A 19,424-nucleotide genomic window follows, 5' to 3' on the forward strand; every position below is an offset into this window, starting at 1 on the left:
AATGATATGCACACATATTCGGCACACTGCAGTGAAACACAGCTTGCTAGACTATGGAATCAGCAACATTTCCCTGTGTTTCTCTTTGTATTGTCTCCTATGGTGCAACACAGCAATACAATCACAATGCACTGATAGGATACATAAAGGGTATTTTATTATATATTTGAGGCGCCTCCCAACCTGGTCCAAGGACTTCTCACCTGAAGATGTCGCTCCATGTCCTTGTATGAAATAAATGCTTCGCGTACGCGCGCATGTGCGTGAGCGAGGGCGAGACGGAGAGCTGCTGTCTGCCTCCTCTCCGGTGCCTCCGTGTCGCTGCGGTGCTTTGCTGCTATCCTCTGTCTTTCTTTCTTAATTTCTTGCTCTCGCTGCACGCGCCTCACCTCTTCCTCTTTCTCACTTGTGTCCTCCACATTCTTTTCCTCCTTCCTTGCGGATGCCTCAGCCTTGTACCCCTGCCCCCCAGCCAAAGCATCCCGGCAAATGATCGTTCCATCCACGGCAACTCAGGACGCAGCAAGAAAGCGCACCGCTTCGTTTTGATCTGATTTGAGTACACTGCGGATTGACTTGAGAGAGAAGCGGACTAGGGACAGTAGGGAAACGGGGAGAAACCCGACAGTGGCCAGGATCTCATTTCGGTAAGCCATCGCGTTGTTCTCCCAGTTGTAGAGTTAATGTTATCGGACAAGGGGAGAAAAGGTGTCAGCTCTACAAATACCGGTTTTCAGCTTCTTGTTTAGTCTGCTTGCATTTTGGAGATGTGCAGCAAATGTGATCAAGACTCCTGGAACAGTCACGAGGGATGGTTTTGGGAAGCTGCTGGTTCGAATCTGATTCACTCTTTTTGGCAACACGCTTGTTTTAAAGCTTTTGTCAGAGACATGTGGTTGAGTGTCTCCAGATCCATCAATATACAAGATACTTGGTTGCACATGACTGACCTAAATATGTTATTGGATGTGCGTAAAAGTGCTCCAAAGGTGCAAAATGCACTTTGTAAATAAAAGGAGTAGTCTATTGTGCTTCCTTGCTGGACAACTAAATTTGTTTGACAACCTTATTCCCTATTATAAGTTGCTGATGCATTCTTTTTTTAATATATCCTGTCATGGGATAAGACAGGATTTATCAGAACAAAATTCTCTTCCTGGGGTGTTACAGTGCCATAATCAGATGTAATTGTCATACCTATAAAGTTTCACTGGAATGTAATTTTTTTGTGTGTTTTTGTATCACATGGTGGATGAAAGTATAGTTACTTTCTACCTTTCCCACAGCCTTACTTGTGATTTGATCAATAGACACCTCCAGGAGGGGGGTTGAGCGCTGGCAATTTGTCAAGGGCGCACAATATATCCAGAAGATGATGTGGAGTTGAGGAGGAGGGCTTGGCTGTTGTTAGGCATGCTGTGGGTACATGTTCAGCCGGCTGCATGTCAGCACTTGGGCAGGTGCATGATGGACAGCTGAGGGCATAGAAGTACAAGGTGTAAAACTGTGTTGCTGGAGTACGTGCTCTACTGTATATCACACCAGAAACCTTTGTCCTTTGGCCTGTGCTGCTTTGAAAGTACAAAACTTTGAGCTGATATGCAGATAAGGCAGCTTCCTCTGTGCCAGGTAAGCAGCTGTGCAATCACATGTAATTCCCCTCAAACTGACCTCTGGTGGAGGAAAATGAGGACGTCGATTTTTTTTCTTCCATATACAACAGCTGCTCAATCAGCCTCAACTAGCATATTATCCACTTTTCCAGTACTTCAAGAGATGACAGTGTAGCACTCTTCTTACCCCTGAGCCACACATCTTCAAGAACCTCAGTAGGTTTTTTTCTATTCGTATGGTTGAAGGATAAAGAGCATTACAAAGGACCTATCCCTGTGGGAACTGTTTCAACAATTCTTCTGCAATTTCCCTACTTTACTCACACACACACATGCACACACACACACGCTCCATCCTCTCTCTGAATTTCCTAAAGATTAATTTCTTTTATGTCCAGTGAATGTCTCCAGTGGGCATGAAAAGCCTCGTCCTTCATCACGGACACCGATTAAGCTAATTCACACAGCAGCGCCGGCCTAATGCCTAATCACTATGCTGCGCTGGCAGAACAGAACAGTCTTTATACTGTGGTAGCCAAGAGAGGGAGAAAGGAAAGCGGGAAAGCTAGCCGCCAGTGCCTATTGATCGGACAGAGGGGATACTGGCAGCCGTCCACAGGATGGAGTGCTGACGACAGTCCAACAAGCTACCGCGATGAGCTGGCCCTGCCTTATACACACAGTAATGCTGATGTGGGGGTTGAGCTTGAATTATTCTTGTCCTCCTTGTGGCAGAGCAGGGTCAGAGAGGATTTGAAAATACTGTTACTGTCATATTTTTAATCATCAGAAAACAAAAGTTGGGTTTGGTACAGTGCATTGATGGTGTAACAGATTAAATATTGTATTCTGACTCTCACACTTGGTCAGTCCAATACGAGTTCCAGCACACGGGCCACATCAGGTACTTAAGGGCAATTTTTAACACATGAAATAAGTTGAGACTGAGTTAGAGAGAGGTAATAGTGAATGTTTCTAGAATGTTTGAGTAGTTGCCCCTGACTTTGCCTTTCTTAAATTTTGAGCAATCTTACAATTTAATCTTATCTCACACCTGATCTTCGATTGGAATGAGGATTTCCATCTTTTCATTTTTTAGAACGTTTCATAATTCATGTGACATTATGGGCAGTGAGATTACACAGAGAGCTCCAAGACTGTCTTGTGCCAACATTACTCAGAGGCTTTCCAGCAAGCAAGACAGTGATTCTCTGCTCAAAAGTTCTGTTCCTCACATAAGCCTGACCTACATATTAAAACTGACAAGGGAAAAACCCTGTGGGGCTGCCTGGTGGTTAGCACCGTTGCCTCACAGCAAGAAGACTCCTGGTTCGAGTCCCTGCAGAGGAGTGGGGAGTTTGCATGTTGAAACATGCATGTTGAGTTAATTGGGGATTCTAAATTGACCCTAAGAGTGAGTACACATGGTTGTTTGTCTCGTTGTCTCTGTGTGGAGACCTGTGGTGGACGGGCAACCTGTCCAGGGTGTACCCAGTCCTTGATTTTACAAATGTTCCTGAAAGTTTTAAGTAACGATTGACATGAAATAAGAAGCATAAAGCCAGAAAGTAAATATGGTTTCTTATACAGGTATGACCCAAACCACCTGTAATTACAAAAACAAGTAATGAAAATGGGAGGAAAGATTGAAGCTACCAGACAAGATAAAAGCTTAAAAAACAGACAAAAGAATGAATGCTTATTGTTTTGATACACACACAATCTCTTATCTGTTATATGTTCCACTTGTTTTTCTCCAATTGTTCATTTTGTGTAATGTCTTTGGCCCTCAGGCAGCTGGCTGACAGTTGAGCGACACTTGCAGACTTCATTGATTGCATATTCATGGGAGTAGGCTAGGTGCTAATTGGCAGCCACAATGTGCTCATCAATCTGATAACTTGATGCTCATGCTGGTGACGAAATGCTTATGAGCTCTGCTAATGGACAGTTTTATAGCGTTGTCATTGCAGTGGAATCGTTACAAGATCATGGACATGTTCCGCACTATTAAATATGTAATTTCGTTCGTAGTGCACTTAACATGTTCCACAGATTACTCTTTGTGTTTAAGTTAGTCCCTGTGGGTCAGTTATGAAGTGACCTCATTATCTTTTCTTTACTATTATTACTCAGAGTTATGCAACACATTGGTGCCCTACTCAATCAGGACTTTGCTGACTTCTGCTTGTGATTCTGCAGAATTGAGTTGGTCATTTAGTCCAATCCAGCTTTTTCGAGAGAAAATAGTTAACAAGTACATTTATTTTAGTGATTCAGTTAAGTAACACCAGAGAATCTGGCAATTTCTTTGCTTTTCGGCGACCCTTATTGATGTAGGATTTAACATTACTGATATAAAGAAAAATCTCGCTCTGGGTCCTGCTCATGCACAGCCATACATGTTAAAGTGTTGTTATGCTGAAGAGGCTGGCAAAGACATTTCCAGAAGCCATCAAAAACATCAAGCGACAATGTTGGGTTATGTTGCAGGACCTAACAAGAATAAGTCTGCATGTTTTCCTTTTACACTTTATCTGTTATATAATTTGCTTTTTATCATTTACATTTCAAAACCATTTGAACGTGGAAAACATGTGAAACCAGTGCAAGTGCAATGTAATTTGCATTGTATGTTACAGAGCAATATATAATATAATATATAAGTAAGTTAGCAGTGAACTTGTAGAAAGGCTGCAAAGTCCCGAGACTTTGGTGTGAAATTTGCAAAAACTGACCGAGCATTTTTATTAGAGAAAAATGTATTTGTGAGTCTGAAATTGGACTGAAGTGGCTGTCTGATAAGGTTATAACTGATGTTGAAACCTCTTAGAAATAACACATCAGTGTAGAACACACTGCTGTTGTAATATTGTGTATTCTGTTTGCCATGATAGAGAGCACTAAAGTAAATGTCAGGAGTCTATGAGCATCTTTCCTCATTAGTTTTACTTTAGGAATCAATCACAGGCTCAGTCACCTTTTATTTACAGCCTGCCAGAGCAGAGGGAGTGATGATCAAGGTCATATATCTTTCATGATTTCAACTTGCATTTTAGCAGCTTTACCAACAGAGAACAGAACAAGAGGGCTAAACAAATATTACAAACCAATAGCAAAAACAAAGCTTAGTCTGCATCAGTCTTGCATTCATTTATTTTCTCTGAACTCTATCCAACAGTAAAATAGAACGTCATGATTCCTCGCTTCCGGTCTCTTTCACATACACTTTATCTCTTTTTCCCCACCTACCCCGATGGGGTTGTCTTGAGTCCCTTCGGTGCGTCTGCAATTGTGTTGTGTTTTACCGCCACTTTATTTGTTGTGGTGGAAGGGTCTTTTTTAAAACTTTGCCAAAGACTATTGTTATCTAGTTGTTGATACACAACATGATACTGTAAAGGATAACGGTGTAGAAACCAAAGTGGTAACTCATCCCTCAGGCACTCCGGGGCTGTATCAAGTGATAGAATGTACATAATCAAGGTCGGTGTCCTTCAAAACTTGTCAGAAGCACATAGTTTTAAGGTTCACTCACTTTTCCAGTGCTGCTTTAAATGCTTACTTTTTTTAGTTTGTTGTATAACAACTTTACATATTCCTGAAATTACATTTACTCTACTGTACTGAAGAAGAAGAAAAAAAGGCTGCACTCCTTGGAAGTGTCTTTTATTTTTGCTCAAAAGATGGGTTCAATTGTTTTATAATGAACAATAATTGAATTTCATATGAGACTTTAAGAACACTGGATTAGTGTGGTCTTGGTAACCAGCTTTATTTATAATCAATTCACAAAATCTTTTAATAAAATTATTGAAATAATTGTTGTTTTAATGATTGGTCACCCATAATTCTTCTCAATAAGATTTGTCAGTCTGTATAAGTGAGCAATAAATGATGTATAAAGCTTTATGGTTGAGGACCACCTTAGATTTACACGGGATTGCCACCAACTTTGAAATGAGCGGTTGAATATAATCTATATCTTGTTTCCACATCAACTTTTCATCAACTAAAAACTTTTGTTCAATAAACTCTTCACTTTATCATCACAACGGTATATTTTAGGAACCTCACCGCTTATTTTTGACTTTTAAAGCAATGAATTTAATATTTTAGTTGACATTTAGACTTTATCTATATCAAACCATATTTAAAAAATTCTAAAACTTTTAATTAAACACGTCTCTAGAGCAGCCTTCATCCTGTCCCAAAGCAATGCGGAAAAGCTGGCCCATATTACCTTTAGGTTGGATCACTGTAATGTCGCCTTACCTCCATGAAAATCTTTCAATTGATCCAGAACGCTGCACCCAGAATACCTACTGGCACTGCCAACATAGAACTCATTTCTCTTTTTGTTTTGCCTTCCTACACTGACTCTCTGTTAAATTTAGAAGGAAATTTAAGATTCTTCTCATCGTACACAAAGCACTCAATGGCCAAGCTCCATACTCCATACTGCTAAAATTGTATCATTCCACACTAACCCAAAAGAACTCTTCGCTCTCAGAATGCTGTTCCGCATGTTTTTCCCAGAATTTCTAAGATCAGAATGGGTTGAGCCTTTAGCGGTCAGGCTCTCCTGTGGAACCAGCTCTCAGTTTGGGTCTGAGTTTCAAACTTTCTTTCTGCTTGAAAGACTAAGCTAAAAACCTATCTCCTTCATAGAGCTTTTACTTGATTTGTTTATAATTTTATCCTTACATTGATATTCTGATTTTGCTCTTGTTACTTTTTATATTGATATTTCAGTGCTATTGCAAATCGTTGTTTTTTTTTTTTAGCTTTGTTAATCATGTACTCTGCTTCATTTCTCCACAAAAGCATTTTGATGAGATGAGATGAATTGAGTTGTGCACCTTGTGGTATAGTTTTGCCCATTTTCCTTCCGTGCTCTCACAACTTGTGAAGCAAGTTAAAACAAAATGCTCCTTCAGTAATGTGTTAGTTATATTCACAAAAGCTGAGTGAGCTGAGCTCAGGCTTGAAGCCCACCCAGCTTTTGTTTTGCCTTTAATCTTTCCACTGCAATGTTTCATACTTTTTCACTGTAGAAGAAAGTGAAGATGAGTGTTCCAGTGTTAACAATGCTTTGGATTTATGTCTCGATTTTCACTGATGCTACATGTTTTAAGAAAATATAGCCTTATAGTACTGGTAGGTGGTAAAAGGTAAAACCATTCAGTTACTCTGTATTGCATTTCGAGGTGATTAACGAGAGTGGGACTTTGAGGAGCGCAGCAGGAAGAAGACAGGGAGAGATGGAGGAGGTAGTGATGTGTCGGAATGAGTCCAGCAAAGCAGAAATATGTGGCTGTGAGAAAGAGACAGACACAGAGAGGGGGTTGTGTGGATGCCTATTAGTCTGTGTCTGCCTCTGACTCTCCTCCCATCATCTAATGAGCTCGCTGCAGATGGGACTCCCTCTGTCAGCACACTTCCCTCCGCCTTCTCCCTCCACGCCATTATCCACCCTCCATCCTTCTGTTTTTTAGTATGATAAAACAAAAAGACAAGCAAAGAGATGAACTAAAGAAATAAAAGAGAAAAAAGGGAGATAAAAAGGAATAGGTGAACAAAGGGAGGGGGGGGCTTGTGGGTAGAAGATGAACGTAAGTGAGGGGAGGAAGTGGTAAACTGTTAAAAAGATGGAGGAGGTGGAGTGTAAAGATGAAGTAGGGCTTAGGAGTGAAAGCTGCCTATAAGCAGTTAGAATCGAAAGTAGCAGAGTGGCTGAGTGAGCGACCGGGAATCAAATAGTGACAGAAAAGTGTGAAGAGAAACAAACTCAATAGCATTTTTCAAGGAAAACTACAGAACAGCTACATGCTGTTTTTACCAGCATCTGGAAAGTACAGCGTGATTAACGCTAAGGATATGGTGCTGACTTTACAGTCAGAGCTTTATGTCAGTGGTTGCTTAGCCATACCTTCCGCACTGTACTTGTAAAAGCAAATAAATAAGTGGTTTAGCTAGTCTCATCTGCCAGAGTTAATTGACCATCAAAGGAAGAAGGAAGCTGGAGCACAGATCACTTTGATGTCCCTGTGCAAATATGTCGCCTGTAGTTGCCTTGTGCATGTATGACTGGTGTGGAGGTGTGTTTATTACTGTTGGTGTGTATATGCATGATGGCAACCTTTTTAACATAAGTAGAGGTTGGCAGTCAGTCATTTCAAATATGGCCCATGGTTTGAGAATGTGTGCAAAAATGTTGCTGTACGTGTAGATGTGCATGCGAGGGGCTGCAATGTGTACAGTGTTGTTTTTCGCATCTAGCTCCTTGACATTCTCCAAATGGTGTTGGCTCATGACTTCCATGCAACCTGTTTGTTAATTTCTGCTGGATGATCAGAGAAAGATGTCAAAGATTGACATTGCGCTCCATCCTGGTTGAACTTGCATTCTGACCCTTTCGGTGGAATCTTTTTGTCAGAATGTAATTACAGGACAACTACCTCAGTATGGCTGGTTGGTCTAATTTTCGCAAATGATATCAAATTATTTAGCAGCAGGTGCTGCAGCTGTAAGGCCCATGTGTGTTACTTAAATGTCGAAAATGGAAGAGCTGAAGCAAAAGTGTGCAAGAGGAAAAAAAAGAAAGAACTGGCATAATGACATGTTACATGGTAGGAAGCGCGGTGGTATATTGTTGTTGGCTTCATCAATAGTCTCAGCAAACACAACATAGTATTATCTCTCTAACTGGTCAAGTGGATAATAATATGTCTGTCGAGATATGAGCACCTGTGTCTCAATGTATGCAGGTGTGTGGGCGAGGATGTGTGTGTTTGTTTCTTGCCTGTTCCGTAAAAGTCCATTTCATTGCTTTCTTTGTCGAAATAAGAAGTTTTATTGAAATTAAGCCAAAATCATCCAATTTTTGAGAGACGTCCAGCACTCAGACCTGTGGTCTGAAACACAACACCACTAAACAATGATATGACACCGCTGGCTGATAACACTAAGCTGGAGCATTGCCCAGAGAAGGTTCATTCATTTTTTCAAATGATGATTTCTCCTTGGAGTCACGTGGCAGCAAAAGGCAATTGAATTACACAGATTTAAACTTCATCTCTCAGTAACCACAGCAACTGTTAGTTACAGATGTACCTTATGAAATACCTGCAATATATTCCAATTCCTGGTGCATGAATACAAAAAAAAGTGGTAACAAATTGACTCCAAGTTCCTGTAGAAACTACAGTAAATTCATATTTTTCCTTTTCTGTTGTTCTGATATCCATCTCTGTGCTGACATAAAACTGCTGAACAACAGTTGGTGAGTTGGTGAGTGTAATCATGTAACAGTATGTGTGAGATATATATAACTATACATATTATATATATGTGTGTGTGTATATAATTATATACATATGCACATAATTATATATAGTCATACAAAGTTGTCTTGTAAGTCTTTCTGCTGCCTGAAGCAGCATGATGAATAACCAATTGTCTTTGCAAACAGTGACAAAGTAACATCATTTTATTTCATATTATCAACCTGTCCAGGGTGTACCCTGCCTCTCACCCAATTGTAGCTGGGATAAGTTCTTGCCCCCACAGGACCCTGAATCGGAAATGGATGAATGGATGCATGGATGCATGGATGGATGGATGGATGGATGGATGGATGGGTGTGGATGAATGGATGCATAGATGGATGGATAGATGGATGTGGATGCATGGATGAATGGATGCATGGATGGATGGATGGATGTGGATGCATGGATGCATGGATGCATGGATGGATGGATGGATGGATGGATGTGGATGCATGGATGAATGGATGCATGGATGGATGGATGGATGTGGATGCATGGATGCATGGATGCAAGGATGCATGGATGGATGGATGCATGGATGGATGGATGCATGGATGAATGGATGCATGGATGGATGGATGTGGATGCATGGATGGATGGATGCATGGATGAATGGATGCATGGATGCATGGGTGTGGATGCATGGATGGATGGATGCATGGATGAATGGATGCATGGATCGATGGGTGTGGATGAATGGATGCATGGATGGATGGATGCATGGGTGGATGGATGGGTGTGGATGAATGGATGGATGGATGGATGTGGATGGGTGTGGATGAATGGATGCATGGATGAATGGATGTGGATGCATGGATGGGTATGGATGAATGGATGAATGATAAATGGATGCATGGATGGGTATGGATGAATGGATGAATGATAAATGGATGCATGGATGGATGGGTGTGGATGAATGGATGTATGGATGCATGGATAGATGGATGGATGGATGGATGGCTGTGGATGAATGGATGAATGGATGCATGGATGGATGGATGTGGATGCATGGATGGATGGATGCATGGATGGATGGGTGTGGATGAATGGATGGATGGATGGATGGATGAATGGATGCATGGATGGATGGATGTGGATGCATAGATGGATGGATGCATGGATGGATGGGTGTGGATGAATGGATGCATGGATGGATGGATGGATGGATGTGGATGGGTGTGGATGAATGGATGCATGGATGGATGGATGTGGATGCAAGGATGGATGGATGCATGGATGAATGGATGCATGGATGCATGGATGGATGGATGCATGGATGCATGGATGGATGGGTGTGGATGAATGGATGGATGGATGTGGATGAATGGATGCATGGATGGATGGATGTGGATGCATGGATGGATGGGTATGGATGAATGGATGTATGGATGCATGGAAGGATGGATGGATGGATGGATGGATGGATGGATGGATGAATGCATGGATGGATGGATGTGGATGGGTGTGGATGAATGGATGCATGAATGGATGGATGTGGATGGATGAATGGATGGATGTGGATGGATGGATGGGTGTGGATGAATGGATGCATGGATGCATGGATGGATGGATGAATGGGTGGATGGATGGATGGATGGATGTGGATGAATGGATGCATGGATGGGGATGAATGGATGCATGGGTGTGGATGAATGGATGCATGAATGGATGGATGTGGATGGATGGATGCATGGATGAATGGGTGTGGATGAATGGATGCATGAATGGATGTGGATGGATGGATGCATGGATCGATGGGTGTGGATGGATGGATGCATGGATGGATGGATGGGTGTGGATGAATGGATGCATGGATGCATGGATGGATGGATGGATGGATGAATGGGGATGAATGGATGCATGGGTGTGGATGAATGGATGCATGAATGGATGGATGTGGATGGATGGATGCATGGATGAATGGGTGTGGATGAATGGATGCATGAATGGATGTGGATGGATGGATGCATGGATCGATGGGTGTGGATGAATGGATGCATGGATGGATGGATGCATGGGTGGATGGATGGAGATGAATGGATGGATGGATGGATGTGGATGGGTGTGGATGAATGGATGCATGGATGAATGGATGTGGATGCATGGATGGTATGGATGAATGGATGAATGGATGAATGGATGAATGATAAATGGATGCATGGATGGATGGGTGTGGATGAATGGATGCATGGATGGATGGGTGTGGATGAATGGATGAATGGATGCATGGATAGATGGATGGATGGATGGATGGATGTGGATGAATGGATGAATGGATGCATGGATGGATGGATGTGGATGCATGGATGGATGGATGCATGGATGCATGGATGGATGGGTGTGGATGAATGGATGGATGGATGGATGGATGAATGGATGCATGGATGCATGGATGGATGGATGTGGATGCATGGATGGATGGATGCATGGATGCATGGATGGATGGGTGTGGATGAATGGATGGATGGATGGATGGATGAATGGATGCATGGATGCAAGGATGCATAGATGGATGGATGCATGGATGGATGGGTGTGGATGGGTGTGGATGAATGGATGAATGGATGAATGATAAATGGATGCATGGATGGATGGATGTGGATGCATGGATGGATGGGTATGGATGAATGGATGTATGGATGCATGGATGGATGGATGAATGGATGCATGGATGGATGCATGGATGTGGATGAATGGATGCATCGATGAATGGATGCATGAATGGATGGATGTGGATGGATGGATGCATGGATGAATGGGTGTGGATGAATGGATGCATGAATGGATGTGGATGGATGTGGATGAATGGATGCATGAATGGATGGATGTGGATGGATGGATGCATGAATGGATGGATGTGGATGGATGATGCATGGATGGATGGATGGGTGTGGATGAATGGGTGCATGGATGCATGGATGCATGGATGGATGGATGGATGAATGAATGGATGGATGGATGGATGGGTGGATGGATGGATGGATGCATGGATGGGGATGAATGGATGCATGGGTGTGGATGAATGGATGCATGAATGGATGGATGTGGATGGATGGATGCATGGATGAATGGGTGTGGATGAATGGATGCATGAATGGATGTGGATGGATGGATGCATGGATGGATGGGTGTGGATGAATGGATGCATGGATGGATGGATGTGGATGCATGGATGGATGGGTATGGATGAATGGATGTATGGATGCATGTGGATGAATGGATGCATGGATGGATGCATGGATGTGGATGAATGGATGCATCGATGAATGGATGCATGAATGGATGGATGTGGATGGATGGATGCATGGGTGTGGATGAATGGATGCATAACTGTTTTTCATGTGAATGGGCAATTGTATCAAATAAAAGTTATGTTTTTCCTAATTTTGCCATTCTCAAATTGTTGGTCATCCCTGATCTCCTGCCATCTTTTTCTCTTACTCTCTGATTCTCACACACACACACACACACACACACACACACACACACGCTTAAAGTGGTACAAATGCCCTACTAGATGCCTGTGCTCGAATCAGCCAACAGCCCATCAGCAGCACACACTGATTATTATCAGCTGGGCAATGCTGTGGCTACTTCCATCTGTCAATCAAACTCTTTCTCACATCTCCAGATTTGATGGAAATGATGGGAATTACAGAGAGGGAAAGAGATAGGTATCAGACCAATACGGCCTGTTTATGGATTGAGCCAACTTAGTTTATCGCCCTGGAGTGATGGGTTTATGTGGGTGTGGACTTGCTTGGATCAATGTAGAAAAAGAATAAAGAAAAAAGAGGGGCATCAGAGATCAAAGGCAACAAAAGGAAGTGGTCAACATGAGAGAAAGCTAAAAAATAGGGTGAAGGAAGCTCTTTCTTGGAAAAAAGAATTGCGGGTGACATCTGCCACAACAACCACCTGTGGAACCCAGAGCATACGAGGAGAATGAATGAAGATTTAGCTATGTTAGAGTCTCAGCATGTCTAAAAGAAGAAAATTAATTTTGATAATGTTTTTGACCATGGGGTGTTTTATTAGGGTGTTTATTGATGTGTGTTGAGAGTGGAGAGCTACACTTGTAGTAAAGCCTCAGCTCTTGCTGTCCACATTATTTGATTTCATTCCACAGTCCCTGAGCTGACAAAGGCAGGTTTTCTGTTTAGCTACACAAGGTGCTTGCACCAAGTAAAGCTCACGTCAGTGTAAGCTGAATAGTATATCCAGGTATTCAGCATTTTTATTTATTTCCAGCTCCTCCAGGGACATCCTTTGTTATATACAGTCGCTCACCTGTCAACAAAATGCTGTCTTTCACCTAAACAGTATGAGAACAGGTTTTATTCTTTTGGATGATATTCAGATTAAAATGCATGTGAGGCTCCCGTGGAATGCAGAGCCATATAAATATGGAGCTATTCAAGAATAATAAGTCATGGCATTGAAATGGGCATGTTTTGTTGTGCCACTGGTGGTGGTCCATGAATTATAAATACTGGATCTCTGAAAAAGGAACGCTTCTCATTGAGCTTCCTAAGTAAACACGCGGATACTTGAGGTGCTTGGCAATTTGATAAGAATCCAAAAGCTGAATTCCCTATTTTTACTCTCATAATTTTCTACAAAACCTATGAGGTGTCATTGCGGAAAACATGTTACAAATTGCAATCCTTCAAATTACTTATGAGCTGTATGATTATTCTGCCGTCCCAGTTAAGATATTTTACATTTTTGGGATAATATAATATTATGTTCTAATTTGCCCCTTTTGTCTTGCAGAAAATTAGCATTAGACTTTATCTATGATGTACCAAAAGCAACACAAGTTTGTGGCATAAAACACTGTAGAGCAGATCTATCTGACTCAATTTATGATTAGAATAAAACTTGGGATCTCAAGAACTAATTAGCAGCATTGTTAAGAAGCTAGAATTAAGTAAATTAAGGGTACGTATCACTAAATTAAGTGAAATTAGCTGTATTGTGACACCCTCAATTTTATTCATGAGCTGACCATCTCAGTGTTCTACATTCTCCTAACTAGACTGCTCACAAATTCAATATGAAACCTTGTTCACCAATTTTTCTTCAAAATGTATAGTATTTAGAAGAAATGTGAAGAACTCTCCTACCAATTGCCATAGCAAAAGGACTGTCTAAGTGAATCATTTGGCATCAAACTGCCTTATAAAAACACTTGATGGTACTTCTTTATTCTCTGTGTTATCTCTTGCATGGGGACGCCGTGCGGATTTCAACTATGGCCAGACTTTAGATCTGCAAGTGCACCTTAATTTCACCCATCTGTCTTCCGTGGGTTGCATCTGCGATGTATAATTCATCATGAAACTCTCTGTTGATATCATCTGCATATAAATTAACTTAGATATTGTGTGGCTCATGAATTTCTAATGACGTATGCCCACAGTTCTACAGCCCTGCATCAGCTCCCCCGTTTCTTGCTTGTGGGAAATGACGTGAAAAGTATCTTGTGCTTTGGAATGTTTTCAGTCTCCAAATGGGTTTAAAAAAAAAAAAATAAAAAAAAGTGGCCCATTGGGCTTTTTGTGAAATTTTTGGAAGGCAGGAGCTAACAAGCACAGTTGAGCATACCAATTATGGCTTGATGTGTGTGATCTGTTGATGTGTTTTGAGATTTGTTGGGTATCTTTGTAGCAGACTCCAAGAATAGAAAAGGACTGCAAGGGTGTGTCTATGTCTTTGCTGTTTGACAGAAACTTCTCTAATTTGGAGAAACACAGAAATGTGAAGACGGTTTGATCATTTTAACCAACTCAGTGCTCAGAAAGGGAGACCAACCGAAAATACTTGTAATGGTGAAAGTAATTTGTAATCACATTGCATTTTATGTCTGCATGTGTAAGTTTGCTAGTTTTTTGAGTCATCTTTTAGTTTTTGAATGTTTTACCAAACCAAAAAAATTCCATCATTCCCTCTAAAAAAAACTACAGTGATTTGCAGGGATAAGATGCCCCTCGCTGTTGTTTAGGCCAATTAAGCTCCAAATCTGCTGGGTTTGGGTTTGTGCCAGCAATTTGGAATAAAAGTCTCTATGTGTCAAAGAGAGGCTTTTGAAAGGGATTGAGAAAAAAGGGTTTGCCGTTTCCTTAAAAGATGCAGAGAAACTGCAAAACTCACACAGACACAGGCACGCACCGTTTTTGTCACTCTCGTGTCTCTTTTTCTCCCCCGGCCTTCCCTCTGCGGACTGCAGACAAATGAGCTGATACACTTTCCAAAACCAAGAGACAAACAATTGATCATAATAGAAACAAAAAGCCACTTTGCAGCCAAGGCACTGTGTACACACACTCACACAGATGCATTCACAGACATACAGACTGCGTAAGGAGCCAGAAAAGTGTGGAGGTGGGAGAGCTAAGTTAGTTATTCACTCCTGCTGGTTTGCTTGTGTGATATTAATTTTAATTATTTGACCTGCACTGTAGACTTTGGATGATGGAGGATGTTTCCTCAGTGGGAGGTAAGGTTCAGAGAGTTTTATTTAATTCTGAGTGGACTATTTTTTCCTCTCCATTAGTCGAAAAAATGATATTGATCTCACAGACACAGCAACCAAAGCTGGGGATTACATTTATTGCCGATAGGCTACCTAATCTATACTGTTACTCTCTCTGGAAGAACAGTATTAGTGTTTCCAGAAAAGATCCCATTTAAGTGAAAGTCATTTTTATTGTGTATAAACGTGTATGTTTGGTTGCTGGGTCAATGTGAGCTCTCAATGATATGTTTCTTTCTCACCAGCATTCTACAGTACTGGCAGACATTGCCAAAGAATAGTGTACTTTGAAATGGGAGAAAGGTGTTGTCTTAACTACACCAATTTTTTTTTCCAGTCACATATTTTCTCCTCTTTTATCTACAGGTCTTTTGCTTTTACAGTCAACCAAAAATATAGAGACAAACTGTAGTATTTCCAAGCAATAAATATTAGATATGCTAAACTACATTCTTTTATGGATGGATAATAATGATAAATATGAAACACTAATCTCAACCTCTTCTTCACAGATGTTTGACAGCTGTTTTGAAATGTTGCAACAAAGATCACAAGGTCTAATGAAACCAATATCCCAGTCAGGCATCTAACTTTGATCTTTTGGAGGTTCCGAGCCTGCCAGCACGCAAAACCTTAAACTGTTATGACGTGGTAAAGGGAGGGGTTGAGCCAGGAGTGGAGGTTTTTAGATCTTGTCAAGTGTTTCAAAGGGTTACATCACTACCTTGCCTACCGCCAGGAGAGTACTGCAACAAACCCAGTTTTAAGAGGAATCAATCAATTTTCCTTCACATAGTGTGGTTTTGATGGGTCAGTGTAGTAAAGGTTGTGAAGGAGACACAGGCACGTACCTACAGTATTCTCGCACATGCATCACGACTGCACGGATATAGCCCAAACAAGCAAAAGCCCACGCTTTTTTTTCCCAGTGTGGGATGTTCTGCCATCATACTGTGCACCAAATTGAATTTCCATTTTCTCATGGGAAGTCAGACAGTGTGACTCTTTCTCCCATTAAGGCACATTCTCCTTGGCAGCAGGAGTCCAGAGTCAGCACAGAGGTTTCCACCAGCTTCTCCAGCAGAGGACCCCCTGCTCTCTGAATGGTGTGGGCCAAGCAGAGATGGCTCCATGCTGTATCTGCCTCACACACACGTTGTTAGTATACATATGATACACACTGAGAAATACACATGTATCAAAAGGTTGACTGTATTCCAGTGCAACAAGCTGAGAAATACACCCACAGCCATTGTCACATACACCACAGGGTAAACTGAGGGTCAGGAGGCTACCAGCAAGAGTTTATGAAGCCATCAACTTACTATGGTAACTATTTGATCAGTAGCTTTGGTTACTATGTATCACAATGAAATAATGTACTGTAGTGGGCCAGTAGGTGGACAGGATTAGACCTTGCAAGGTGTACATCATAAATACATAAGTACTGCTTCTGTTTGATCAATAACAGACTAATAGAAGCTTCTAATCAGCTCAGAAGCTACATGCTGTGGCAACACAGATGTGGTGAACAGGCTTCAGAGTAGATCCAACAGAACATGCTGTTGAATGAGAGCAGCCTGAGCACATTACTGAGTAACCTGCGATTGCTTTAAATCTCCAAGGCAAGTCTGTGGTTAAGGTAAAATCAATAATGTCATTAAATGGCAGGCTACCAGTGTAAAGAGAGTTAATCAGATGAATTTATCTCCGAGGCGCATTGATATTTGTGGGCTGCTTGTCTGCTGTATTGGATGACTAGCAAATGCTTTCATTCAGTTTCCAGTTGAACTTGATGTTAAACAAATTTAATGAGCCCCCTGCAGCCAATCATTGTCAACTCAAGGCCAAGATAAGTCAATCAAAACATCAATTAAACATCAAGTTTATGTAGTGGAGGTTGTGATGTAAGAATTAGATTAACATGTGTTTCACATTGATCATGCTATTGATTTTTGGAAATGATTGTTGCAATCTTTATCAGATGTTTTTTTCTTCTGTGACTGGAAGTGTTTTGGTAAAGTGTACTGTTCTGAATGCAACCATTGAGGAGAAATGAGTTTGAACTTCTGAAGATTTACAGACTGCATTTTTACACACACCCGTTCCTTGTTTTTCCTCTTATAAATGTTGACTAGAGAGAAAGGGCTGAAAAGCAGATGGCTGGCAAAATGGATCTGTTCATTTTAAGTCTCTCATTAACCACAGAGCATCTCAAGTGTTGTTCACCAACTTCTCTTTAGTTCATGTAACAGACTCAGTCACTGCTGGCTATACATGGCTAAAAAAAGTGTTTGGCATCATCCATCTGTAAGGTGAACAAATCCGGACAAATATGCAGTACGAAAAGCTACAGATTATATTCTTCATCAACAGCATTTCATGTTGGGTTTAGTTAACACTTTGTGTGTCACACCATCAAAATGTATTCATCCATTTTGGCACGAGTGTAACCCCTTTACCCAGCAAGACAGCAGTTATAAAAAGGCAGCAATAGCTAAAATTAACACTAACATATTTTCCTATTTCATATATTGATTGGCTAATTATCACTTAGAATGACTTTTTCTTATTTTTTTTTCTGTCAGCCATCTTATTTAATTAACTATTTCTCAGTAAAACTCATTAATTCCTGTTTACTTCTAACTTATTGTCTGTGCCTTTGTGTCCAACTTCTGACTAGTTTCTGAATAAATTTTATTGGTGACACCCTGTCATGGTTGGTTCAGCCAAGGAAATAGGAAGTAACATTAGAACTGGGTGAAACTGGTTAAGGAAAAATCATTTTTTTATTTAGTGACAAAAATTACTAAAAAACTAAGTACTAAGTAACTAAGTAATAACTAAAACTAAGTACAATAACTAAGTACAATAACTAAAACTAAGTACAATAACTAAAGCAAAATTGCGACTCAAATCAGGGCCAGTGGGTATTAATAAATCAATAAAATTATAAAAACAATAAAATAGATAAAATAAAATAGAAAACAACACAGTCAACTGTTCTAATCTAAGAAAAAAGATGTAAATAAAGAGTTGTGCTACCAACCAAAATGTAACTAACAAAGTAACATCCCTGGCCCTAGTAATTATAACAAAAGGAAACCAAGTGTGGCTGTCAGTGGGCATCAGTTATTAACTTAGCCTTGCCCAGGTCCAGGCAGCACAAAACTATGCCTCAGCACAGATAATGCACATTAAAAAAAACACACCTGATTGAAACCAATAAGGAGTGCTGCCACAGCTAAAACCAAATTTAGACAAACATTATGACTGCACCAAAAGCGAGTACTTATGTGAGTTAAAGTCTTTAAAAAGTAAGCCATATGGTTTCAACAAATAAAACTAAACACGCACTACAAAACAAGAGGCATTATGGCAAGCTGTTGACATTAAATTACAGCTATTATGGAGCTATTGGTGAGGAACATTTTGGGCAACATTTTAGTATTGGTGGAGAAGCTGGGGGATGCAGCAGTCGGGTACTTGAAGGTGGAGACAGGAAGGAGCCAATCTGTCTGAGACTGACACTTCATTCTCAAAATCCATAAGAGCTGTCAAGGTAAAGAGGGTGATGCAGGCCGTAACACTCCCAAAATAAAGCAATTCATCGCTTTGTCTGTATCTGTCCAGATATCACCTATACACCCGTCTATACACTATTAGGATTTCTTGTTCTAAATGTTGATAAAAAGAGAGAGAAAGAGAAAGAAGGAATGTAGTGACAACCAAAAATCGCAGGCTGGATTGGAACGTCACACAACTCAGCAATATAGTTGAAGTCCACTATGATACATTTGATTTATGAATGTTCTATACCAACTGTGTTTGTGTGTCTTTGTGGAAAGTTGTTGACAAAGCATGAATCAGGAGAATTCTATCTTAACCTCACTTTATTCGAATCAGACAGTGCACTTCATGACTGGCTTTCTTTCAGGATAA

The 19,424-nt window shown here is 40.8% G+C and overlaps 1 protein-coding gene across 4 annotated transcripts in view; it reads left to right on the forward strand.

Annotated features, from left to right (window-relative positions):
* The first annotated feature begins 303 nt into the window (after positions 1-303).
* Positions 304-19,424, forward strand: part of ctnnd2a (catenin (cadherin-associated protein), delta 2a) — a 256,392-nt gene continuing 237,271 nt past the window's right edge. For all 4 annotated transcript variants that reach the window (XM_075452088.1, XM_075452090.1, XM_075452089.1 and 1 more), the window contains exon 1: positions 304-647. The gene's annotated coding sequence lies outside the window, so the exon portion shown is untranslated. The remainder of the gene's footprint in view (positions 648-19,424) is intronic.

This window comes from Odontesthes bonariensis, chromosome 20 (genome assembly GCF_027942865.1).
Source record: "Odontesthes bonariensis isolate fOdoBon6 chromosome 20, fOdoBon6.hap1, whole genome shotgun sequence".
In the NCBI taxonomy this organism is placed as follows: Eukaryota; Metazoa; Chordata; class Actinopteri; order Atheriniformes; family Atherinopsidae; genus Odontesthes; species Odontesthes bonariensis.